Source organism: Triturus cristatus, chromosome 12, assembly GCF_964204655.1.
Source record: "Triturus cristatus chromosome 12, aTriCri1.1, whole genome shotgun sequence".
In the NCBI taxonomy this organism is placed as follows: Eukaryota; Metazoa; Chordata; class Amphibia; order Caudata; family Salamandridae; genus Triturus; species Triturus cristatus.
In genome coordinates this window covers 724673790-724699145 of record NC_140595.1, presented here as the reverse complement: position 1 = coordinate 724699145, position 25356 = coordinate 724673790, and the positions used below count along the sequence as shown (strand labels likewise).

Sequence of the window (25356 nt, the reverse complement as noted above, 5' to 3'; positions counted from 1 at the left end):
GGGAGGATGTCGCCGTGAGCTCCTCCCAGCTAATCACACGAACAGCAGAAAAGCAAGATAAATACACAGTTGAGGGGTGGGCTGCATGGTTATGTTTTTGAGTAAATATTGAAACTGACCTCAGTGGCTCATTAGCAGAGCTGCGGCTAATGACTGGTGCCAAATCATGATGAAGCAAGCACCATGGCTCGTAGGGGACCCACAACACGCTTTTCTTAGCTCACTGAATTAAAGTATAAACTTCCGCCGTGTGTGAGTGGTAAAGGCTTGTTAATATGGTTCCTTTTCCAATTCAAGTCTGACAACAAGAGGCAGGAACCACGTGGCTTCGGAAGCTCAGGAAAGTAGCCACCAACCACAGAGAAAGAGAGAACTGGCAGTATGAGAGGTGGAGAAAACAGAAGCGGGAGCAAGGAGCTCAAATGAGATTGATGGCGTTTAAATAGAGCGCGTAAAGGAACAGTTACACAGCTAAGAAATGGGAAAGACAGACTAGGGAAAAAAACACAGAAAGAGCCTGTAGATGAAATTCTCTTCCTGGGACAGCAGGTTAAGAGAAATTACACATGGGGAGGTTAAGCATGTAACACGGGGGAGAATAAAAAAGAAAATGCAGTTTTATGAAGTGTGTTTGCCAATCCAGCCAGCACTTTTGTTCTATTTCTCTCTTTGCGTCTTTTATTGGTAAAGTAACTTTCAAGTGCATGCGCAGGTATGAATGAGAGAGCAACCGTGTAATAATTTGAAGCGTTTACACCAGTGCTAAAGTAGGAATGAGGTGTAGCAAAGACATGAAAGAGGTAGCGATAACAAATATGTGGAGAGGCAATAGTGACACAAAAATAAGCCACCTATTTATAAAACTGAAATGGAAGAAATACTAAAGGTTAACTTCTGAAATTGTAGCCGATAATAAAAAGATTCTCGTTGTTGGCAGGATTCGAACCTGCGCGGGGATACCCCAATGGATTTCTAGTCCGTCGCCTTAACCACTCGGCCACAACAACTTGCTGTAAGCTGCCTACAAATATTTTATTTGAAAGTTTTGAAGTTTTCCCACATCAAAGTACTGATATTCTGCAATGCGCTTTTTAAAAACAATGTTTTTTTCATCATGCACATTCTGTCCTAAAAATAAAACTTACATGATTATATCTCTGGATCTGTAATAGGATACGCTTGCATTCAAACTCTCTTGCGGCACTCAAGTTTTTGGACCCTGTTGCACTCTGTTTTTGCGCTGCTTTTAGTCTACGACCCATATTACAGAAGTCAACCATCTCTGAGTATTTGGGACTCCTTTGTAAGTGCCTTATCTGTAATCCTTGAAAAGCTCTATAATAAAGGGGTCTGTCAAAGATTGCTTGAATGGAAGATAAAAGAAGGCCCACTTGTCTCACCAAATGCAGTAGAGAAACCTGATGTTTTACTCATGTTATCCTTAGTTCAGTTTTTGTTAGACCTGGCATCCTTAAGGTGGCCTACCAGCAACCTTTTTGCTTTTCACCTCACGTTTTGCTGTATCTTTATGTTGGCCTTAGGACTCTAATCACTTTATCACTACTGTGAGAAAGTGGCTCTGTATATACTGTTCCCAAATAGGTACAGTGTGCACAGAGTCCCCAGTCCCCAGAGGTTTGGCAGAGGCTAAAGTTAGATATAACCTTACTCTCTAAAGTGGTAGCTTGCCGAGCAGTAAGGCAGTATCAGAGTACAGTGTAAAACATTTGTTGTACACACTCAGTCAGCAAATGGTCTCACACACTCAAGAACTGAACTCTAGGCCATTGGTTTGCATACAAAAGATATTGTTGTTTTATTTTAGAACCAACAATAGGTATCAAAATATACTTTCTCAGAATGAGATGCTTTAGTTAAATACTTTGCAATAGTCAATTGACTTTTGCAGGTCATAGTTACAGTTTATTGCAATAGGCAACACAATTTGAATCACAATAATACATTGAGCTCAATGGGAATTTTAAGTTATATGCAATTAATTACTTTCAGGATTACTTTTCTAAATCCAGGACTGGATCCTAGATTCAGTCCTGGGACAGTTCTTGGAAACAAGTGAGTAAATTCGTTTTAGTTACTGTTGTGATTTTTAAGCAATATTTTGCTATTTTAAAAGTTGACACTTAGAAACTTTTGCTGATCAAATTACCAATGTTATCCTATGGAAGGAAATTCACTTAGCAGGTAAGTGGGGTTATGGTTACTTTTTCTAGGTCAGTGTTGGATCCTAGATCCAGCACTACTGTACCACCTGTAAGCAGTTGAGAAACTGCGTTTAAGTTATACAGGCGATTTTTAAGGAATATTTACATGTTTGCAAAATCGACACTTAGAAGAAATTTCACAGAAAAACAGTCAATGGTTTCCTATGGAAGAAAATTCAAGTTACGGGTAAAGTACGTTCTCGTTACTTTTGTAATCCAGTGCTGGGCTCCTAGGCTCAGTACTGGGACATCTATCTAAAACAGGTAAACAATTACGTTTTCACAGTTGGTACGATTTTTAAAGAATATTTGTAAGTTTCAAAAATCGACACTTAGAAAATTTTCAGCAAAAAGCAGGCAATGATATCCCATGGAAGGAAATTCGAGTTACTGGTAAGTACGGTTAAAATTACTTTTCAGGGTCAGTACTGAGCTCCAAGATGCAGCACTGAGGTCTCTCCTGATAACAGGTGAGTAAATCAGAATTCGTTGTTCGGCTGATTTTAGATGAATATTTTAAAGTTCCAAAACTCCACACCACTTAGAAGAATTTCCAAGTGAAACCACTCAATGTTAGCCTATGGAAGAAAAGTGAGTTATCGGCTTTTAGGTAAGTACTCGACTGGCAGAGTTATGGTTCTGGGCATAGACTCAGGGGTCTCCCAGGGGAGTCCCAGCCTACTTGCCAAGCCTTAACCTCCCCTTTTATTACATATAATTTACACCTAAGGTAGGCCCTAGGTAGTCCTAGGTGCATGATGCTATGTAAGTAAAAAATAAGATATGTACTTTGGTGGTTCGCGTGTCCTGTAAGTACCAAACAGTCTATTTCATTTTTCACTACTGTGAGGTCTACCCCTCTCATAGGTTAGCTCTGTGTATTCCCCTATACTTTTTATTTGGTAATTCCATATCAGAGAGGAGTAGCTTTATTTATTTATTGAAAATCCTACTTACTGGTGAGGTTGGATTTAACTTTACTATTTTAGAAATGCCACTTTTAGAGAGTGAACATGTCTCTGCACTTACTGCTCTATTTGCCTGAAACCTGGCCCCAATACACGTCTGATTTGGGCTGGGTGACAGCAAAATTTGTGCCTTCCCTCTAGAGAGCCACAACACAGGTCACTCAACTGCACCTGGGGGGTGAGCTCCGCTCCCCCTCCACCCCCAATAGGTTCAGGAACGATAATTTATGTAAGTAAATACATTATAGCTACAGCTTATAATCATGCAAGTTTAAATCATTTGTTGTTAGATGGTTTAAATATTTGAAAGGATCTGTTTTTAATAGACATTTTACAAAAACCACTGGTACATTTGCTAATTCTGTAAAATTAACACCCAACTGCCGTGACATTGCCAACCACAATGCCGTGACTCGGATTCGAACCGAGGTTGCTGCGGCCACAACGCAGAGTACTAACCACTATACGATCACGGCGAGCTACTTGGGCTCAACGACATACAATGACATGGAGAATTTATAATTCGGAACACTCAGGGCTGTTCCTGTGATAGGCTGGATGTATTCATTGCTTCCTCATTCCTCATTCAGAGGCTGCGTCTCCTCAGTGGTTGATAGGCTGAAACCGTTTCCTGGCCGCCTGCTTGTGAAATGCCAGGAGTCAAAGATCACACATTACACTTGCGGACCTGTGATGGGACACCAATGCAGAGAAACCCACCTGGCACAGGCCTTCTATTCTGTCTATTAGACCTGCATCTTCCCTGCACCTTTCAAGCCATTTGTATGTGAAGCAAGAAAGAGTTAGAGAGTGATCCATCTACACTTTTATAGGGAGGATGTCGCCGTGAGCTCCTCCCAGCTAATCACACGAACAGCAGAAAAGCAAGATAAATACACAGTTGAGGGGTGGGCTGCATGGTTATGTTTTTGAGTAAATATTGAAACTGACCTCAGTGGCTCATTAGCAGAGCTGCGGCTAATGACTGGTGCCAAATCATGATGAAGCAAGCACCATGGCTCGTAGGGGACCCACAACACGCTTTTCTTAGCTCACTGAATTAAAGTATAAACTTCCGCCGTGTGTGAGTGGTAAAGGCTTGTTAATATGGTTCCTTTTCCAATTCAAGTCTGACAACAAGAGGCAGGAACCACGTGGCTTCGGAAGCTCAGGAAAGTAGCCACCAACCACAGAGAAAGAGAGAACTGGCAGTATGAGAGGTGGAGAAAACAGAAGCGGGAGCAAGGAGCTCAAATGAGATTGATGGCGTTTAAATAGAGAGCGTAAAGGAACAGTTACACAGCTAAGAAATGGGAAAGACAGACTAGGGAAAAAAACACAGAAAGAGCCTGTAGATGAAATTCTCTTCCTGGGACAGCAGGTTAAGAGAAATTACACATGGGGAGGTTAAGCATGTAACACGGGGGAGAATAAAAAAGAAAATGCAGTTTTATGAAGTGTGTTTGCCAATCCAGCCAGCACTTTTGTTCTATTTCTCTCTTTGCGTCTTTTATTGGTAAAGTAACTTTCAAGTGCATGCGCAGGTATGAATGAGAGAGCAACCGTATAATAATTTGAAGCGTTTACACCAGTGCTAAAGTAGGAATGAGGTGTAGCAAAGACATGAAAGAGGTAGCGATAACAAATATGTGGAGAGGCAATAGTGACACAAAAATAAGCCACCTATTTATAAAACTGAAATGGAAGAAATACTAAAGGTTAACTTCTGAAATTGTAGCCGATAATAAAAAGATTCTCGTTGTTGGCAGGATTCGAACCTGCGCGGGGATACCCCAATGGATTTCTAGTCCATCGCCTTAACCACTCGGCCACAACAACTTGCTGTAAGCTGCCTACAAATATTTTGTTTGAAAGTTTTGAAGTTTTCCCACATCAAAGTACTGATATTCTGCAATGCGCTTTTTAAAAACAATGTTTTTTTCATCATGCACGTTCTGTCCTAAAAACAAAAATTGCATGAGTATATCTCTGGATCTGTAAAAGGATACGCTTGCATTCAAACTCTCTTGTGGCACTCAAGTTTTTTGGACCCTGTTGCACTCTGTTTTTGCGCTGCTTTTAGTCTACGACCCATATTACAGAAGTCAACCATCTCTGAGTATTTGGGACTCCTTTGTAAGTGCCTTATCTTTAATCCTTGAAAAGCTCTATAATAAAGGGGTCTGTCAAAGATTGCTTGAATGGAAGATAAAAGAAGGCCCACTTGTCTCACCAAATGCAGTAGAGAAACCTGATGTTTTACTCATGTTATCCTTAGTTCAGTTTTTGTTAGACCTGGCATCCTTAAGGTGGCCTACCAGCAACCTTTTTGCTTTTCACCTCACGTTTTGCTGTATCTTTATGTTGGCCTTAGGACTCTAATCACTTTATCACTACTGTGAGAAAGTGGCTCTGTATATACTGTTCCCAAATAGGTACAGTGTGCACAGAGTCCCCAGTCCCCAGAGGTTTGGCAGAGGCTAAAGTTAGATATAACCTTACTCTCTAAAGTGGTAGCTTGCCGAGCAGTAAGGCAGTATCAGAGTACAGTGTAAAACATTTGTTGTACACACTCAGTCAGCAAATGGTCTCACACACTCAAGAACTGAACTCTAGGCCATTGGTTTGCATACAAAAGATATTGTTGTTTTATTTTAGAACCAACAATAGGTATCAAAATATACTTTCTCAGAATGAGATGCTTTAGTTAAATACTTTGCAATAGGCAATTGACTTTTGCAGGTCATAGTTACAGTTTATTGCAATAGGCAACACAATTTGAATCACAATAATACATTGAGCTCAATGGGAATTTTAAGTTATATGCAATTAATTACTTTCAGGATTACTTTTCTAAATCCAGGACTGGATCCTAGATTCAGTCCTGGGACAGTTCTTGGAAACAAGTGAGTAAATTCGTTTTAGTTACTGTTGTGATTTTTAAGCAATATTTTGCTATTTTAAAAGTTGACACTTCGAAACTTTTGCTGATCAAATTACCAATGTTATCCTATGGAAGGAAATTCACTTAGCAGGTAAGTGGGGTTATGGTTACGTTTTCTAGGTCAGTGTTGGATCCTAGATCCAGCACTACTGTACCACCTGTAAGCAGTTGAGAAACTGCGTTTAAGTTATACAGGCGATTTTTAAGGAATATTTACATGTTTTCAAAATCGACACTTAGAAGAAATTTCACAGAAAAACAGTCAATGGTTTCCTATGGAAGAAAATTCAAGTTACGGGTAAAGTACGTTCTCGTTACTTTTGTAATCCAGTGCTGGGCTCCTAGGCTCAGTACTGGGACATCTATCTAAAACAGGTAAACAATTACATTTTCACAGTTGGTACGATTTTTAAAGAATATTTGTAAGTTTCAAAAATCGACACTTAGAAAATTTTCAGCAAAAAGCAGGCAATGATATCCCATGGAAGGAAATTCGAGTTACTGGTAAGTACGGTTAAAATTACTTTTCAGGGTCAGTACTGAGCTCCAAGATGCAGCACTGAGGTCTCTCCTGATAACAGGTGAGTAAATCAGAATTCGTTGTTCGGCTGATTTTAGATGAATATTTTAAAGTTCCAAAACTCCACACCACTTAGAAGAATTTCCAAGTGAAACCACTCAATGTTAGCCTATGGAAGAAAAGTGAGTTATCGGCTTTTAGGTAAGTACTCGACTGGCAGAGTTATGGTTCTGGGCATAGACTCAGGGGTCTCCCAGGGGAGTCCCAGCCTACTTGCCAAGCCTTAAACTCCCCTTTTATTACATATAATTTACACCTAAGGTAGGCCCTAGGTAGTCCTAGGTGCATGATGCTATGTAAGTAAAAAATAAGATATGTACTTTGGTGGTTCGCGTGTCCTGTAAGTACCAAACAGTCTATTTCATTTTTCACTACTGTGAGGTCTACCCCTCTCATAGGTTAGCTCTGTGTATTCCCCTATACTTTTTATTTGGTAATTCCATATCGGAGAGGAGTAGCTTTATTTATTTATTGAAAATCCTACTTACTGGTGAGGTTGGATTTAACTTTACTATTTTAGAAATGCCACTTTTAGAGAGTGAACATGTCTCTGCACTTACTGCTCTATTTGCCTGAAACCTGGCCCCAATACACATCTGGATTGGGCTGGGTGACAGCAAAATGTGTGCCTTCCCTCTAGAGAGCCACAACACAGGTCACTCAACTGCACCTGGGGGGTGAGCTCCGCTCCCCCTCCACCCCCAATAGGTTCAAGAATGATAATTTATGTAAGTAAATACATTATAGCTACAGCTTATAATCATGCAAGTTTAAATCATTTGTTGTTAGATGGTTTAAATATTTGAAAGGATCTGTTTTTAATAGACATTTTACAAAAACCACTGGTACATTTGCTAATTCTGTAAAATTAACACCCAACTGCCGTGACATTGCCAACCACAATGCCGTGACTCGGATTCGAACCGAGGTTGCTGCGGCCACAACGCGGAGTACTAACCACTATACGATCACGGCGAGCTACTTGTGCTCAACGACATACAATGACATAGAGAATTTATAATTCGGAACACTCAGGGCTGTTCCTGTGATAGGCTGGATGTATTCATTGCTTCCTCATTCCTCATTCAGAGGCTGCGTCTCCTCAGTGGTTGATAGGCTGAAACCGTTTCCTGGCCGCCTGCTTGTGAAATGCCAGGAGTCAAAGATCACACATTACACTTGCGGACCTGTGATGGGACACCAATGCAGAGAAACCCACCTGGCACAGGCCTTCTATTCTGTCTATTAGACCTGCATCTTCCCTGCACCTTTCAAGCCATTTGTATGTGAAGCAAGAAAGAGTTAGAGAGTGATCCATCTACACTTTTATAGGGAGGATGTCGCCGTGAGCTCCTCCCAGCTAATCACACGAACAGCAGAAAAGCAAGATAAATACACAGTTGAGGGGTGGGCTGCATGGTTATGTTTTTGAGTAAATATTGAAACTGACCTCAGTGGCTCATTAGCAGAGCTGCGGCTAATGACTGGTGCCAAATCATGATGAAGCAAGCACCATGGCTCGTAGGGGACCCACAACACGCTTTTCTTAGCTCACTGAATTAAAGTATAAACTTCCGCCGTGTGTGAGTGGTAAAGGCTTGTTAATATGGTTCCTTTTCCAATTCAAGTCTGACAACAAGAGGCAGGAACCACGTGGCTTCGGAAGCTCAGGAAAGTAGCCACCAACCACAGAGAAAGAGAGAACTGGCAGTATGAGAGGTGGAGAAAACAGAAGCGGGAGCAAGGAGCTCAAATGAGATTGATGGCGTTTAAATAGAGCGCGTAAAGGAACAGTTACACAGCTAAGAAATGGGAAAGACAGACTAGGGAAAAAAACACAGAAAGAGCCTGTAGATGAAATTCTCTTCCTGGGACAGCAGGTTAAGAGAAATTACACATGGGGAGGTTAAGCATGTAACACGGGGGAGAATAAAAAAGAAAATGCAGTTTTATGAAGTGTGTTTGCCAATCCAGCCAGCACTTTTGTTCTATTTCTCTCTTTGCGTCTTTTATTGGTAAAGTAACTTTCAAGTGCATGCGCAGGTATGAATGAGAGAGCAACCGTATAATAATTTGAAGCGTTTACACCAGTGCTAAAGTAGGAATGAGGTGTAGCAAAGACATGAAAGAGGTAGCGATAACAAATATGTGGAGAGGCAATAGTGACACAAAAATAAGCCACCTATTTATAAAACTGAAATGGAAGAAATACTAAAGGTTAACTTCTGAAATTGTAGCCGATAATAAAAAGATTCTCGTTGTTGGCAGGATTCGAACCTGCGCGGGGATACCCCAATGGATTTCTAGTCCATCGCCTTAACCACTCGGCCACAACAACTTGCTGTAAGCTGCCTACAAATATTTTGTTTGAAAGTTTTGAAGTTTTCCCACATCAAAGTACTGATATTCTGCAATGCGCTTTTTAAAAACAATGTTTTTTTCATCATGCACGTTCTGTCCTAAAAATAAAAATTGCATGATTATATCTCTGGATCTGTAAAAGGATACGCTTGCATTCAAACTCTCTTGTGGCACTCAAGTTTTTGGACCCTGTTGCACTCTGTTTTTGCGCTGCTTTTAGTCTACGACCCATATTACAGAAGTCAACCATCTCTGAGTATTTGGGACTCCTTTGTAAGTGCCTTATCTGTAATCCTTGAAAAGCTCTATAATAAAGGGGTCTGTGAAAGATTGCTTGAATGGAAGATAAAAGAAGGCCCACTTGTCTCACCAAATGCAGTAGAGAAACCTGATGTTTTACTCATGTTATCCTTAGTTCAGTTTTTGTTAGACCTGGCATCCTTAAGGTGGCCTACCAGCAACCTTTTTGCTTTTCACCTCACGTTTTGCTGTATCTTTATGTTGGCCTTAGGACTCTAATCACTTTATCACTACTGTGAGAAAGTGGCTCTGTATATACTGTTCCCAAATAGGTACAGTGTGCACAGAGTCCCCAGTCCCCAGAGGTTTGGCAGAGGCTAAAGTTAGATATAACCTTACTCTCTAAAGTGGTAGCTTGCCGAGCAGTAAGGCAGTATCAGAGTACAGTGTAAAACATTTGTTGTACACACTCAGTCAGCAAATGGTCTCACACACTCAAGAACTGAACTCTAGGCCATTGGTTTGCATACAAAAGATATTGTTGTTTTATTTTAGAACCAACAATAGGTATCAAAATATACTTTCTCAGAATGAGATGCTTTAGTTAAATACTTTGCAATAGTCAATTGACTTTTGCAGGTCATAGTTACAGTTTATTGCAATAGGCAACACAATTTGAATCACAATAATACATTGAGCTCAATGGGAATTTTAAGTTATATGCAATTAATTACTTTCAGGATTACTTTTCTAAATCCAGGACTGGATCCTAGATTCAGTCCTGGGACAGTTCTTGGAAACAAGTGAGTAAATTCGTTTTAGTTACTGTTGTGATTTTTAAGCAATATTTTGCTATTTTAAAAGTTGACACTTCGAAACTTTTGCTGATCAAATTACCAATGTTATCCTATGGAAGGAAATTCACTTAGCAGGTAAGTGGGGTTATGGTTACGTTTTCTAGGTCAGTGTTGGATCCTAGATCCAGCACTACTGTACCACCTGTAAGCAGTTGAGAAACTGCGTTTAAGTTATACAGGCGATTTTTAAGGAATATTTACATGTTTTCAAAATCGACACTTAGAAGAAATTTCACAGAAAAACAGTCAATGGTTTCCTATGGAAGAAAATTCAAGTTACGGGTAAAGTACGTTCTCGTTACTTTTGTAATCCAGTGCTGGGCTCCTAGGCTCAGTACTGGGACATCTATCTAAAACAGGTAAACAATTACATTTTCACAGTTGGTACGATTTTTAAAGAATATTTGTAAGTTTCAAAAATCGACACTTAGAAAATTTTCAGCAAAAAGCAGGCAATGATATCCCATGGAAGGAAATTCGAGTTACTGGTAAGTACGGTTAAAATTACTTTTCAGGGTCAGTACTGAGCTCCAAGATGCAGCACTGAGGTCTCTCCTGATAACAGGTGAGTAAATCAGAATTCGTTGTTCGGCTGATTTTAGATGAATATTTTAAAGTTCCAAAACTCCACACCACTTAGAAGAATTTCCAAGTGAAACCACTCAATGTTAGCCTATGGAAGAAAAGTGAGTTATCGGCTTTTAGGTAAGTACTCGACTGGCAGAGTTATGGTTCTGGGCATAGACTCAGGGGTCTCCCAGGGGAGTCCCAGCCTACTTGCCAAGCCTTAAACTCCCCTTTTATTACATATAATTTACACCTAAGGTAGGCCCTAGGTAGTCCTAGGTGCATGATGCTATGTAAGTAAAAAATAAGATATGTACTTTGGTGGTTCGCGTGTCCTGTAAGTACCAAACAGTCTATTTCATTTTTCACTACTGTGAGGTCTACCCCTCTCATAGGTTAGCTCTGTGTATTCCCCTATACTTTTTATTTGGTAATTCCATATCGGAGAGGAGTAGCTTTATTTATTTATTGAAAATCCTACTTACTGGTGAGGTTGGATTTAACTTTACTATTTTAGAAATGCCACTTTTAGAGAGTGAACATGTCTCTGCACTTACTGCTCTATTTGCCTGAAACCTGGCCCCAATACACATCTGGATTGGGCTGGGTGACAGCAAAATGTGTGCCTTCCCTCTAGAGAGCCACAACACAGGTCACTCAACTGCACCTGGGGGGTGAGCTCCGCTCCCCCTCCACCCCCAATAGGTTCAAGAACGATAATTTATGTAAGTAAATACATTATAGCTACAGCTTATAATCATGCAAGTTTAAATCATTTGTTGTTAGATGGTTTAAATATTTGAAAGGATCTGTTTTTAATAGACATTTTACAAAAACCACTGGTACATTTGCTAATTCTGTAAAATTAACACCCAACTGCCGTGACATTGCCAACCACAATGCCGTGACTCGGATTCGAACCGAGGTTGCTGCGGCCACAACGCGGAGTACTAACCACTATACGATCACGGCGAGCTACTTGTGCTCAACGACATACAATGACATAGAGAATTTATAATTCGGAACACTCAGGGCTGTTCCTGTGATAGGCTGGATGTATTCATTGCTTCCTCATTCCTCATTCAGAGGCTGCGTGTCCTCAGTGGTTGATAGGCTGAAACCGTTTCCTGGCCGCCTGCTTGTGAAATGCCAGGAGTCAAAGATCACACATTACACTTGCGGACCTGTGATGGGACACCAATGCAGAGAAACCCACCTGGCACAGGCCTTCTATTCTGTCTATTAGACCTGCATCTTCCCTGCACCTTTCAAGCCATTTGTATGTGAAGCAAGAAAGAGTTAGAGAGTGATCCATCTACACTTTTATAGGGAGGATGTCGCCGTGAGCTCCTCCCAGCTAATCACACGAACAGCAGAAAAGCAAGATAAATACACAGTTGAGGGGTGGGCTGCATGGTTATGTTTTTGAGTAAATATTGAAACTGACCTCAGTGGCTCATTAGCAGAGCTGCGGCTAATGACTGGTGCCAAATCATGATGAAGCAAGCACCATGGCTCGTAGGGGACCCACAACACGCTTTTCTTAGCTCACTGAATTAAAGTATAAACTTCCGCCGTGTGTGAGTGGTAAAGGCTTGTTAATATGGTTCCTTTTCCAATTCAAGTCTGACAACAAGAGGCAGGAACCACGTGGCTTCGGAAGCTCAGGAAAGTAGCCACCAACCACAGAGAAAGAGAGAACTGGCAGTATGAGAGGTGGAGAAAACAGAAGCGGGAGCAAGGAGCTCAAATGAGATTGATGGCGTTTAAATAGAGCGCGTAAAGGAACAGTTACACAGCTAAGAAATGGGAAAGACAGACTAGGGAAAAAAACACAGAAAGAGCCTGTAGATGAAATTCTCTTCCTGGGACAGCAGGTTAAGAGAAATTACACATGGGGAGGTTAAGCATGTAACACGGGGGAGAATAAAAAAGAAAATGCAGTTTTATGAAGTGTGTTTGCCAATCCAGCCAGCACTTTTGTTCTATTTCTCTCTTTGCGTCTTTTATTGGTAAAGTAACTTTCAAGTGCATGCGCAGGTATGAATGAGAGAGCAACCGTATAATAATTTGAAGCGTTTACACCAGTGCTAAAGTAGGAATGAGGTGTAGCAAAGACATGAAAGAGGTAGCGATAACAAATATGTGGAGAGGCAATAGTGACACAAAAATAAGCCACCTATTTATAAAACTGAAATGGAAGAAATACTAAAGGTTAACTTCTGAAATTGTAGCCGATAATAAAAAGATTCTCGTTGTTGGCAGGATTCGAACCTGCGCGGGGATACCCCAATGGATTTCTAGTCCATCGCCTTAACCACTCGGCCACAACAACTTGCTGTAAGCTGCCTACAAATATTTTGTTTGAAAGTTTTGAAGTTTTCCCACATCAAAGTACTGATATTCTGCAATGCGCTTTTTAAAAACAATGTTTTTTTCATCATGCACGTTCTGTCCTAAAAATAAAAATTGCATGATTATATCTCTGGATCTGTAAAACGATACGCTTGCATTCAAACTCTCTTGTGGCACTCTAGTTTTTGGACCCTGTTGCACTCTGTTTTTGCGCTGCTTTTAGTCTACGACCCATATTACAGAAGTCAACCATCTCTGAGTATTTGGGACTCCTTTGTAAGTGCCTTATCTGTAATCCTTGAAAAGCTCTATAATAAAGGGGTCTGTCAAAGATTGCTTGAATGGAAGATAAAAGAAGGCCCACTTGTCTCACCAAATGCAGTAGAGAAACCTGATGTTTTACTCATGTTATCCTTAGTTCAGTTTTTGTTAGACCTGGCATCCTTAAGGTGGCCTACCAGCAACCTTTTTGCTTTTCACCTCACGTTTTGCTGTATCTTTATGTTGGCCTTAGGACTCTAATCACTTTATCACTACTGTGAGAAAGTGGCTCTGTATATACTGTTCCCAAATAGGTACAGTGTGCACAGAGTCCCCAGTCCCCAGAGGTTTGGCAGAGGCTAAAGTTAGATATAACCTTACTCTCTAAAGTGGTAGCTTGCCGAGCAGTAAGGCAGTATCAGAGTACAGTGTAAAACATTTGTTGTACACACTCAGTCAGCAAATGGTCTCACACACTCAAGAACTGAACTCTAGGCCATTGGTTTGCATACAAAAGATATTGTTGTTTTATTTTAGAACCAACAATAGGTATCAAAATATACTTTCTCAGAATGAGATGCTTTAGTTAAATACTTTGCAATAGTCAATTGACTTTTGCAGGTCATAGTTACAGTTTATTGCAATAGGCAACACAATTTGAATCACAATAATACATTGAGCTCAATGGGAATTTTAAGTTATATGCAATTAATTACTTTCAGGATTACTTTTCTAAATCCAGGACTGGATCCTAGATTCAGTCCTGGGACAGTTCTTGGAAACAAGTGAGTAAATTCGTTTTAGTTACTGTTGTGATTTTTAAGCAATATTTTGCTATTTTAAAAGTTGACACTTAGAAACTTTTGCTGATCAAATTACCAATGTTATCCTATGGAAGGAAATTCACTTAGCAGGTAAGTGGGGTTATGGTTACTTTTTCTAGGTCAGTGTTGGATCCTAGATCCAGCACTACTGTACCACCTGTAAGCAGTTGAGAAACTGCGTTTAAGTTATACAGGCGATTTTTAAGGAATATTTACATGTTTGCAAAATCGACACTTAGAAGAAATTTCACAGAAAAACAGTCAATGGTTTCCTATGGAAGAAAATTCAAGTTACGGGTAAAGTACGTTCTCGTTACTTTTGTAATCCAGTGCTGGGCTCCTAGGCTCAGTACTGGGACATCTATCTAAAACAGGTAAACAATTACGTTTTCACAGTTGGTACGATTTTGAAAGAATATTTGTAAATTTCAAAAATCGACACTTAGAAAATTTTCAGCAAAAAGCAGGCAATGATATCCCATGGAAGGAAATTCGAGTTACTGGTAAGTACGGTTAAAATTACTTTTCAGGGTCAGTACTGAGCTCCAAGATGCAGCACTGAGGTCTCTCCTGATAACAGGTGAGTAAATCAGAATTCGTTGTTCGGCTGATTTTAGATGAATATTTTAAAGTTCCAAAACTCCACACCACTTAGAAGAATTTCCAAGTGAAACCACTCAATGTTAGCCTATGGAAGAAAAGTGAGTTATCGGCTTTTAGGTAAGTACTCGACTGGCAGAGTTATGGTTCTGGGCATAGACTCAGGGGTCTCCCAGGGGAGTCCCAGCCTACTTGCCAAGCCTTAACCTCCCCTTTTATTACATATAATTTACACCTAAGGTAGGCCCTAGGTAGTCCTAGGTGCATGATGCTATGTAAGTAAAAAATAAGATATGTACTTTGGTGGTTCGCGTGTCCTGTAAGTACCAAACAGTCTATTTCATTTTTCACTACTGTGAGGTCTACCCCTCTCATAGGTTAGCTCTGTGTATTCCCCTATACTTTTTATTTGGTAATTCCATATCGGAGAGGAGTAGCTTTATTTATTTATTGAAAATCCTACTTACTGGTGAGGTTGGATTTAACTTTACTATTTTAGAAATGCCACTTTTAGAGAGTGAACATGTCTCTGCACTTACTGCTCTATTTGCCTGAAACCTGGCCCCAATACACGTCTGGATTGGGCTGGGTGACAGCAAAATTTGTGCCTTCCCTCTAGAGAGCCACAACACAGGTCACTCAACTGCACCTGGGGGGTGAGCTCCGCTCCCCCTCCACCCCCAATAGGTTCAAGAACGATAATTTATGTAAGTAAATACATTATAGCTACAGCTTATAATCATGCAAGTTTAAATCATTTGTTGTTAGATGGTTTAAATATTTGAAAGGATCTGTTTTTAATAGACATTTTACAAAAACCAATGGTACATTTGCTAATTCTGTAAAATTAACACCCAACTGCCGTGACATTGCCAACCACAATGCCGTGACTCGGATTCGAACCGAGGTTGCTGCGGCCACAACGCAGAGTACTAACCACTATACGATCACGGCGAGCTACTTGGGCTCAACGACATACAATGACATGGAGAATTTATAATTCGGAACACTCAGGGCTGTTCCTGTGATAGGCTGGATGTATTCATTGCTTCCTCATTCCTCATTCAGAGGCTGCGTCTCCTCAGTGGTTGATAGGCTGAAACCGTTTCCTGGCCGCCTGCTTGTGAAATGCCAGGAGTCAAAGATCACACATTACACTTGCGGACCTGTGATGGGACACCAATGCAGAGAAACCCACCTGGCACAGGCCTTCTATTCTGTCTATTAGACCTGCATCTTCCCTGCACCTTTCAAGCCATTTGTATGTGAAGCAAGAAAGAGTTAGAGAGTGATCCATCTACACTTTTATAGGGAGGATGTCGCCGTGAGCTCCTCCCAGCTAATCACACGAACAGCAGAAAAGCAAGATAAATACACAGTTGAGGGGTGGGCTGCATGGTTATGTTTTTGAGTAAATATTGAAACTGACCTCAGTGGCTCATTAGCAGAGCTGCGGCTAATGACTGGTGCCAAATCATGATGAAGCAAGCACCATGGCTCGTAGGGGACCCACAACACGCTTTTCTTAGCTCACTGAATTAAAGTATAAACTTCCGCCGTGTGTGAGTGGTAAAGGCTTGTTAATATGGTTCCTTTTCCAATTCAAGTCTGACAACAAGAGGCAGGAACCACGTGGCTTCGGAAGCTCAGGAAAGTAGCCACCAACCACAGAGAAAGAGAGAACTGGCAGTATGAGAGGTGGAGAAAACAGAAGCGGGAGCAAGGAGCTCAAATGAGATTGATGGCGTTTAAATAGAGAGCGTAAAGGAACAGTTACACAGCTAAGAAATGGGAAAGACAGACTAGGGAAAAAAACACAGAAAGAGCCTGTAGATGAAATTCTCTTCCTGGGACAGCAGGTTAAGAGAAATTACACATGGGGAGGTTAAGCATGTAACACGGGGGAGAATAAAAAAGAAAATGCAGTTTTATGAAGTGTGTTTGCCAATCCAGCCAGCACTTTTGTTCTATTTCTCTCTTTGCGTCTTTTATTGGTAAAGTAACTTTCAAGTGCATGCGCAGGTATGAATGAGAGAGCAACCGTATAATAATTTGAAGCGTTTACACCAGTGCTAAAGTAGGAATGAGGTGTAGCAAAGACATGAAAGAGGTAGCGATAACAAATATGTGGAGAGGCAATAGTGACACAAAAATAAGCCACCTATTTATAAAACTGAAATGGAAGAAATACTAAAGGTTAACTTCTGAAATTGTAGCCGATAATAAAAAGATTCTCGTTGTTGGCAGGATTCGAACCTGCACGGGGATACCCCAATGGATATCTAGTTCATCGCCTTAACCACTCGGCCACAACAACTTGCTGTAAGCTGCCTACAAATATTTTGTTTGAAAGTTTTGAAGTTTTCCCACATCAAAGTACTGATATTCTGCAATGCGCTTTTTAAAAACAATGATTTTTTCATCATGCACGTTCTGTCCTAAAAATAAAAATTGCATAAGTATATCTCTGGATCTGTAAAAGGATACGCTTGCATTCAAACTCTCTTGTGGCACTCAAGTTTTTTGGACCCTCTTGCACTCTGTTTTTGTGCTGCTTTTAGTCTACGACCCATATTACAGAAGTCAACCATCTCTGATTATTTGGGACTCCTTTGTAAGTGCCTTATCTGTAATCCTTGAAAAGCTCTATAATAAAGGGGTCTGTCAAAGATTGCTTGAATGGAAGATAAAAGAAGGCCCACTTGTCTCACCAAATGCAGTAGAGAAACCTGATGTTTTACTCATGTTATCCTTAGTTCAGTTTTTGTTAGACCTGGCATCCTTAAGGTGGCCTACCAGCAACCTTTTTGCTTTTCACCTCACGTTTTGCTGTATCTTTATGTTGGCCGTAGGACTCTAATCACTTTATCACTACTGTGAGAAAGTGGCTCTGTATATACTGTTCCCAAATAGGTACAGTGTGCACAGAGTCCCCAGTCCCCAGAGGTTTGGCAGAGGCTAAAGTTAGATATAACCTTACTCTCTAAAGTGGTAGCTTGCCGAGCAGTAAGGCAGTATCAGAGTACAGTGTAAAACATTTGTTGTACACACTCAGTCAGCAAATGGTCTCACACACTCAAGAACTGAACTCTAGGCCATTGGTTTGCATACAAAATATATTGTTGTTTTATTTTAGAACCAACAATAGGTATCAAAATATACTTTCTCAGAATGAGATGCTTTAGTTAAATACTTTGCAATAGGCAATTGACTTTTGCAGGTCATAGTTACAGTTTATTGCAATAGGCAACACAATTTGAATCACAATAATACATTGAGCTCAATGGGAATTTTAAGTTATATGCAATTAATTACTTTCAGGATTACTTTTCTAAATCCAGGACTGGATCCTAGATTCAGTCCTGGGACAGTTCTTGGAAACAAGTGAGTACATTTGTTTTAGTTACTGTTGTGATTTTTAAGCAATATTTTGCTATTTTAAAAGTTGACACTTCGAAACTTTTGCTGATCAAATTACCAATGTTATCCTATGGAAGGAATTTCACTTAGCAGGTAAGTGGGGTTATGGTTACTTTTTCTAGGTCAGTGTTGGATCCTAGATCCAGCACTACTGTACCACCTGTAAGCAGTTGAGAAACTGCGTTTAAGTTATACAGGCGATTTTTAAGGAATATTTACATGTTTGCAAAATCGACACAGAAGAAATTTCACAGAAAAACAGTCAATGGTTTCCTATGGAAGAAAATTCAAGTTACGGGTAAAGTACGTTCTCGTTACTTTTGTAATCCAGTGCTGGGCTCCGAGGCTCAGTACTGGGACATCTATCTAAAACAGGTAAACAATTACGTTTTCACAGTTGGTACGATTTTTAAAGAATATTTGTAAGTTTCAAAAATCGACACTTAGAAAATTTTCAGCAAAAAGCAGGCAATGATATCCCATGGAAGGAAATTCGAGTTACTGGTAAGTACGGTTAAAATTACTTTTCAGGGTCAGTACCGAGCTCCAAGATGCAGCACTGAGGTCTCTCCTGATAACAGGTGAGTAAATCAGAATTCGTTGTTCGGCTGATTTTAGATGAATATTTTAAAGTTCCAAAACTCCACACCACTTAGAAGAATTTCCAAGTGAAACCACTCAATGTTAGCCTATGGAAGAAAAGTGAGTTATCGGCTTTTAGGTAAGTACTCGACTGGCAGAGTTATGTTTCTGGGCATAGACTCAGGGGTCTCCCAGGGGAGTCCCAGCATACTTGCCAAGCCTTAAACTCCCCTTTTATTACATATAATTTACACCTAAGGTAGGCCCTAGGTAGTCCTAGGTGCATGATGCTATGTAAGTAAAAAATAAGATATGTACTTTGGTGGTTCGCGTGTCCTGTAAGTACCAAACAGTCTATTTCATTTTTCACTACTGTGAGGTCTACCCCTCTCATAGGTTAGCTCTGTGTATTCCCCTATACTTTTTATTTGGTAATTCCATATCGGAGAGGAGTAGCTTTATTTATTTATTGAAAATCCTACTTACTGGTGAGGTTGGATTTAACTTTACTATTTAAGAAATGCCACTTTTAGAGAGTGAACATGTCTCTGCACTTACTGCTCTATTTGCCTGAAACCTGGCCCCAATACACGTTTGGATTGGGCTGGGTGACAGCAAAATTTGTGCCTTCCCTCTAGAGAGCCACAACACAGGTCACTCAACTGCACCTGGGGGGTGAGCTCCGCTCCCCCTCCACCCCCAATAGGTTCAAGAACGATAATTTATGTAAGTAAATACATTATAGCTACAGCTTATAATCATGCAAGTTTAAATCATTTGTTGTTAGATGGTTTAAATATTTGAAAGGATCTGTTTTTAATAGACATTTTACAAAAACCACTGGTACATTTGCTAATTCTGTAAAATTAACACCCAACTGCCGTGACATTGCCAACCACAATGCCGTGACTCGGATTCGAACCGAGGTTGCTGCGGCCACAACGCAGAGTACTAACCACTATACGATCACGGCGAGCTACTTGGGCTCGACGACATACAATGACATGGAGAATTTATAATTCGGAACACTCAGGGCTGTTCCTGTGATAGGCTGGATGTATTCATTGCTTCCTCATTCCTCATTCAGAGGCTGCGTCTCCTCAGTGGTTGATAGGCTGAAACCGTTTCCTGGCCGCCTGCTTGTGAAATGCCAGGAGTCAAAGATCACACATTACACTTCCGGACCTGTGATGGGACACCAATGCAGAGAAACCCACCTGGCACAGGCCTTTTATTCTGACTATTAGACCTGCATCTTCCCTGCACCTTTCAAGCCATTTGTATGTGAAGCAAGAAAGAGTTAGAGAGTGATCCATCTACACTTTTATAGGGAGGATGTCGCCGTGAGCTCCTCCCAGCTAATCACACGAACAGCAGAAAAGCAAGATAAATACACAGTTGAGGGGTGGGCTGCATGGTTATGTTTTTGAGTAAATATTGAAACTGACCTCAGTGGCTCATTAGCAGAGCTGCGGCTAATGACTGGTGCCAAATCATGATGAAGCAAGCACCATGGCTCGTAGGGGACCCACAACACGCTTTTCTTAGCTCACTGAATTAAAGTATAAACTTCCGCCGTGTGTGAGTGGTAAAGGCTTGTTAATATGGTTCCTTTTCCAATTCAAGTCTGACAACAAGAGGCAGGAACCACGTGGCTTTGGAAGCTCAGGAAAGTAGCCACCAACCACAGAGAAAGAGAGAACTGGCAGTATGAGAGGTGGAGAAAACAGAAGCGGGAGCAAGGAGCTCAAATGAGATTGATGGCGTTTAAATAGAGCGCGTAAAGGAACAGTTACACAGCTAAGAAATGGGAAAGACAGACTAGGGAAAAAAACACAGAAAGAGCCTGTAGATGAAATTCTCTTCCTGGGACAGCAGGTTAAGAGAAATTACACATGGGGAGGTTAAGCATGTAACACGGGGGAGAATAAAAAAGAAAATGCAGTTTTATGAAGTGTGTTTGCCAATCCAGCCAGCACTTTTGTTCTATTTCTCTCTTTGCGTCTTTTATTGGTAAAGTAACTTTCAAGTGCATGCGCAGGTATGAATGAGAGAGCAACCGTATAATAATTTGAAGCGTTTACACCAGTGCTAAAGTAGGAATGAGGTGTAGCAAAGACATGAAAGAGGTAGCGATAACAAATATGTGGAGAGGCAATAGTGACACAAAAATAAGCCACCTATTTATAAAACTGAAATGGAAGAAATACTAAAGGTTAACTTCTGAAATTGTAGCCGATAATAAAAAGATTCTCGTTGTTGGCAGGATTCGAACCTGCGCGGGGATACCCCAATGGATTTCTAGTCCATCGCCTTAACCACTCGGCCACAACAACTTGCTGTAAGCTGCCTACAAATATTTTGTTTGAAAGTTTTGAAGTTTTCCCACATCAAAGTACTGATATTCTGCAATGCGCTTTTTAAAAACAATGTTTTTTTCATCATGCACGTTCTGTCCTAAAAATAAAAATTGCATGAGTATATCTCTGGATCTGTAAAAGGATACGCTTGCATTCAAACTCTCTTGTGGCACTCAAGTTTTTTGGACCCTCTTGCACTCTGTTTTTGTGCTGCTTTTAGTCTACGACCCATATTACAGAAGTCAACCATCTCTGATTATTTGGGACTCCTTTGTAAGTGCCTTATCTGTAATCCTTGAAAAGCTCTATAATAAAGGGGTCTGTCAAAGATTGCTTGAATGGAAGATAAAAGAAGGCCCACTTGTCTCACCAAATGCAGTAGAGAAACCTGATGTTTTACTCATGTTATCCTTAGTTCAGTTTTTGTTAGACCTGGCATCCTTAAGGTGGCCTACCAGCAACCTTTTTGCTTTTCACCTCACGTTTTGCTGTATCTTTATGTTGGCCGTAGGACTCTAATCACTTTATCACTACTGTGAGAAAGTGGCTCTGTATATACTGTTCCCAAATAGGTACAGTGTGCACAGAGTCCCCAGTCCCCAGAGGTTTGGCAGAGGCTAAAGTTAGACATAACCTTACTCTCTAAAGTGGTAGCTTGCCGAGCAGTAAGGCAGTATCAGAGTACAGTGTAAAACATTTGTTGTACACACTCAGTCAGCAAATGGTCTCACACACTCAAGAACTGAACTCTAGGCCATTGGTTTGCATACAAAAGAAATTGTTGTTTTATTTTAGAACCAACAATAGGTATCAAAATATACTTTCTCAGAATGAGATGCTTTAGTTAAATACTTTGCAATAGGCAATTGACTTTTGCAGGTCATAGTTACAGTTTATTGCAATAGGCAACACAATTTGAATCACAATAATACATTGAGCTCAATGGGAATTTTAAGTTATATGCAATTAATTACTTTCAGGATTACTTTTCTAAATCCAGGACTGGATCCTAGATTCAGTCCTGGGACAGTTCTTGGAAACAAGTGAGTAAATTCGTTTTAGTTACTGTTGTGATTTTTAAGCAATATTTTGCTATTTTAAAAGTTGACACTTAGAAACTTTTGCTGATCAAATTACCAATGTTATCCTATGGAAGGAAATTCACTTAGCAGGTAAGTGGGGTTATGGTTACTTTTTCTAGGTCAGTGTTGGATCCTAGATCCAGCACTACTGTACCACCTGTAAGCAGTTGAGAAACTGCGTTTAAGTTATACAGGCGATTTTTAAGGAATATTTACATGTTTGCAAAATCGACACAGAAGAAATTTCACAGAAAAACAGTCAATGGTTTCCTATGGAAGAAAATTCAAGTTACGGGTAAAGTACGTTCTCGTTACTTTTGTAATCCAGTGCTGGGCTCCGAGGCTCAGTACTGGGACATCTATCTAAAACAGGTAAACAATTACGTTTTCACAGTTGGTACGATTTTTAAAGAATATTTGTAAGTTTCAAAAATCGACACTTAGAAAATTTTCAGCAAAAAGCAGGCAAAGATATCCCATGGAAGGAAATTCGAGTTACTGGTAAGTACGGTTAAAATTACTTTTCAGGGTCAGTACTGAGCTCCAAGATGCAGCACTGAGGTCTCTCCTGATAACAGGTGAGTAAATCAGAATTCGTTGTTCGGCTGATTTTAGATGAATATTTTAAAGTTCCAAAACTCCACACCACTTAGAAGAATTTCCAAGTGAAACCACTCAATGTTAGCCTATGGAAGAAAAGTGAGTTATCGGCTTTTAGGTAAGTACTCGACTGGCAGAGTTATGGTTCTGGGCATAGACTCAGGGGTCTCCCAGGGGAGTCCCAGCCTACTTGCCAAGCCTTAAACTCCCCTTTTATTACATATAATTTACACCTAAGGTAGGCCCTAGGTAGTCCTAGGTGCATGATGCTATGTAAGTAAAAAATAAGATATGTACTTTGGTGGTTCGCGTGTCCTGTAAGTACCAAACAGTCTATTTCATTTTTCACTACTGTGAGGTCTACCCCTCTCATAGGTTAGCTCTGTGTATTCCCCTATACTTTTTATTTGGTAATTCCATATCGGAGAGGAGTAGCTTTATTTATTTATTGAAAATCCTACTTACTGGTGAGGTTGGATTTAACTTTACTATTTTAGAAATGCCACTTTTAGAGAGTGAACATGTCTCTGCACTTACTGCTCTATTTGCCTGAAACCTGGCCCCAATACACGTCTGGATTGGGCTGGGTGACAGCAAAATTTGTGCCTTCCCTCTAGAGAGCCACAACACAGGTCACTCAACTGCACCTGGGGGTGAGCTCCGCTCCCCCTCCACCCCCAATAGGTTCAAGAACGATAATTTATGTAAGTAAATACATTATAGCTACAGCTTATAATCATGCAAGTTTAAATCATTTGTTGTTAGATGGTTTAAATATTTGAAAGGATCTGTTTTTAATAGACATTTTACAAAAACCACTGGTACATTTGCTAATTCTGTAAAATTAACACCCAACTGCCGTGACATTGCCAACCACAATGCCGTGACTCGGATTCGAACCGAGGTTGCTGCGGCCACAACGCAGAGTACTAACCACTATACGATCACGGCGAGCTACTTGGGCTCAACGACATACAATGACATGGAGAATTTATAATTCGGAACACTCAGGGCTGTTCCTGTGATAGGCTGGATGTATTCATTGCTTCCTCATTCCTCATTCAGAGGCTGCGTCTCCTCAGTGGTTGATAGGCTGAAACCGTTTCCTGGCCGCCTGCTTGTGAAATGCCAGGAGTCAAAGATCACACATTACACTTGCGGACCTGTGATGGGACACCAATGCAGAGAAACCCACCTGGCACAGGCCTTCTATTCTGTCTATTAGACCTGCATCTTCCCTGCACCTTTCAAGCCATTTGTATGTGAAGCAAGAAAGAGTTAGAGAGTGATCCATCTACACTTTTATAGGGAGGATGTCGCCGTGAGCTCCTCCCAGCTAATCACACGAACAGCAGAAAAGCAAGATAAATACACAGTTGAGGGGTGGGCTGCATGGTTATGATTTTGAGTAAATATTGAAACTGACCTCAGTGGCTCATTAGCAGAGCTGCGGCTAATGACTGGTGCCAAATCATGATGAAGCAAGCACCATGGCTCGTAGGGGACCCACAACACGCTTTTCTTAGCTCACTGAATTAAAGTATAAACTTCCGCCGTGTGTGAGTGGTAAAGGCTTGTTAATATGGTTACTTTACAATTCAAGTCTGACAACAAGAGGCAGGAACCACGTGGCTTCGGAAGCTCAGGAAAGTAGCCACCAACCACAGAGAAAGAGAGAACTGGCAGTATGAGAGGTGGAGAAAACAGAAGCGGGAGCAAGGAGCTCAAATGAGATTGATGGCGTTTAAATAGAGCGCGTAAAGGAACAGTTACACAGCTAAGAAATGGGAAAGACAGACTAGGGAAAAAAACACAGAAAGAGCCTGTAGATGAAATTCTCTTCCTGGGACAGCAGGTTAAGAGAAATTACACATGGGGAGGTTAAGCATGTAACACGGGGGAGAATAAAAAAGAAAATGCAGTTTTATGAAGTGTGTTTGCCAATCCAGCCAGCACTTTTGTTCTATTTCTCTCTTTGCGTCTTTTATTGGTAAAGTAACTTTCAAGTGCATGCGCAGGTATGAATGAGAGAGCAACCGTATAATAATTTGAAGCGTTTACACCAGTGCTAAAGTAGGAATGAGGTGTAGCAAAGACATGAAAGAGGTAGCGATAACAAATATGTGGAGAGGCAATAGTGACACAAAAATAAGCCACCTATTTATAAAACTGAAATGGAAGAAATACTAAAGGTTAACTTCTGAAATTGTAGCCGATAATAAAAAGATTCTCGTTGTTGGCAGGATTCGAACCTGCGCAGGGATACCCCAATGGATTTCTAGTCCATCGCCTTAACCACTCGGCCACAACAACTTGCTGTAAGCAGCCTACAAATATTTTGTTTGAAAGTTTTGAAGTGTTCCCACATCAAAGTACTGATATTCTGCAATGCGCTTTTTAAAAACAATGTTTTTTTCATCATGCACGTTCTGTCCTAAAAACAAAAATTGCATGAGTATATCTCTGGATCTGTAAAAGGATACGCTTGCATTCAAACTCTCTTGTGGCACTCAAGTTTTTTGGACCCTGTTGC

At 40.5% G+C, this 25356-nt stretch overlaps 11 non-coding genes across 11 annotated transcripts; all 11 read right to left on the bottom strand.

Moving 5' to 3' along the window:
- Positions 1–925: 925 nt before the first annotated feature.
- On the bottom strand, positions 926–1007 carry TRNAS-AGA (transfer RNA serine (anticodon AGA)). Its single transcript has one exon. It is a non-coding gene; the product is annotated as a tRNA-Ser (tRNA).
- Positions 1008–3594: 2587 nt separating this feature from the next.
- On the bottom strand, positions 3595–3666 carry TRNAH-GUG (transfer RNA histidin (anticodon GUG)). Its single transcript has one exon. It is a non-coding gene; the product is annotated as a tRNA-His (tRNA).
- Positions 3667–4947: 1281 nt separating this feature from the next.
- Positions 4948–5029, bottom strand: TRNAS-AGA (transfer RNA serine (anticodon AGA)). The gene has a single exon. It is a non-coding gene; the product is annotated as a tRNA-Ser (tRNA).
- Positions 5030–8970: 3941 nt separating this feature from the next.
- On the bottom strand, positions 8971–9052 carry TRNAS-AGA (transfer RNA serine (anticodon AGA)). The gene has a single exon. It is a non-coding gene; the product is annotated as a tRNA-Ser (tRNA).
- A 3940-nt stretch (positions 9053–12992) lies between these two features.
- TRNAS-AGA (transfer RNA serine (anticodon AGA)) lies at positions 12993–13074 on the bottom strand. The gene has a single exon. It is a non-coding gene; the product is annotated as a tRNA-Ser (tRNA).
- A 2587-nt stretch (positions 13075–15661) lies between these two features.
- Positions 15662–15733, bottom strand: TRNAH-GUG (transfer RNA histidin (anticodon GUG)). Its single transcript has one exon. It is a non-coding gene; the product is annotated as a tRNA-His (tRNA).
- Positions 15734–17014: 1281 nt separating this feature from the next.
- Positions 17015–17096, bottom strand: TRNAS-AGA (transfer RNA serine (anticodon AGA)). The gene has a single exon. It is a non-coding gene; the product is annotated as a tRNA-Ser (tRNA).
- Positions 17097–19682: 2586 nt separating this feature from the next.
- Positions 19683–19754, bottom strand: TRNAH-GUG (transfer RNA histidin (anticodon GUG)). Its single transcript has one exon. It is a non-coding gene; the product is annotated as a tRNA-His (tRNA).
- A 1281-nt stretch (positions 19755–21035) lies between these two features.
- Positions 21036–21117, bottom strand: TRNAS-AGA (transfer RNA serine (anticodon AGA)). The gene has a single exon. It is a non-coding gene; the product is annotated as a tRNA-Ser (tRNA).
- Positions 21118–23702: 2585 nt separating this feature from the next.
- On the bottom strand, positions 23703–23774 carry TRNAH-GUG (transfer RNA histidin (anticodon GUG)). Its single transcript has one exon. It is a non-coding gene; the product is annotated as a tRNA-His (tRNA).
- Positions 23775–25054: 1280 nt separating this feature from the next.
- Positions 25055–25136, bottom strand: TRNAS-AGA (transfer RNA serine (anticodon AGA)). Its single transcript has one exon. It is a non-coding gene; the product is annotated as a tRNA-Ser (tRNA).
- Between the last annotated feature and the right edge of the window lie 220 nt (positions 25137–25356).